Source organism: Hyaena hyaena, unplaced genomic scaffold (genome assembly GCF_003009895.1).
Source record: "Hyaena hyaena isolate Hyena2069 unplaced genomic scaffold, ASM300989v1 scaffold_1344, whole genome shotgun sequence".
Taxonomy (NCBI): Eukaryota; Metazoa; Chordata; class Mammalia; order Carnivora; family Hyaenidae; genus Hyaena; species Hyaena hyaena.
Window position 1 is genome coordinate 380,658 of NW_024081980.1, and position 835 is coordinate 381,492.

Below are 835 nucleotides of genomic sequence, written 5' to 3' on the forward strand. Positions count from 1 at the left end.
TTATCCATTTAACATTTGATGAAGAGTCTCTTTACAGCTTTTTGTGATTATTAATAATGTTGCTTTTTTTTGTACTTGAAAAAATTTTATGACAAAAAGATGTATGTTGAAAACTCCAACTATACCTGTGAAATCGTTTATTTCTTTTTTCAGTTTTTGCTTTGTATATTTTGAAGCCCTGTTATATGATGCATTCATGTTAAAATTAATTTGTCTTCTTGATGATTTGACTCTTTTATGACTATGGAATATCCCTCTTTATCACTGGGATATTTTTTGTTCTAAAGTCAGCATCATCTCTTAACAATATAGCATTCTATATTTTGCGTGGTATGTATATATATCTTTTCCTATCATTTTACTTGTAACCTGTCCATTTCTTCATATTTTATTTTCTTATTTTCAAGTTGTTATTTTTTAAAAATATGAAGGCTTCATTAATTTGCATATCGTCCTTGCATGGGGGCCATGCTAATCTCTCTGTTGTTTCAATTTGAAAATATGTGCTGTTGAAGTAAGCACTATTACTTCATATTTTAAATTAAGTTCTTCTAGGCAATAAATAGTAGGGTCTTGGTTTTTTAGCATATCTGACAATCAATGCTTTTAAATGGAAATTTTTAAATTTGTTCTCTTTTCACTATTTCCTCATCTCATGCCTTTTTGATTATTTGAGTTAATTTCTAATGCATTTTATCTCTATTAGTTTATTATTTATTATTTTAGAGCATACCTTTGTGTTAACAAAATATATTTAACTTACTACCTCAAAATAATATTATCTTCTGTATAGAATGAAAAGCTCAAAACAGTATATTTTTATTTTTTACCTCCA

The 835-nt window shown here is 26.6% G+C and overlaps 1 non-coding gene across 1 annotated transcript; it reads right to left on the reverse strand.

Moving 5' to 3' along the window:
* Positions 1-418: 418 nt before the first annotated feature.
* Positions 419-522, reverse strand: LOC120225184. Its single transcript, XR_005526758.1, has one exon. It is a non-coding gene; the product is annotated as a U6 spliceosomal RNA (small nuclear RNA).
* Between the last annotated feature and the right edge of the window lie 313 nt (positions 523-835).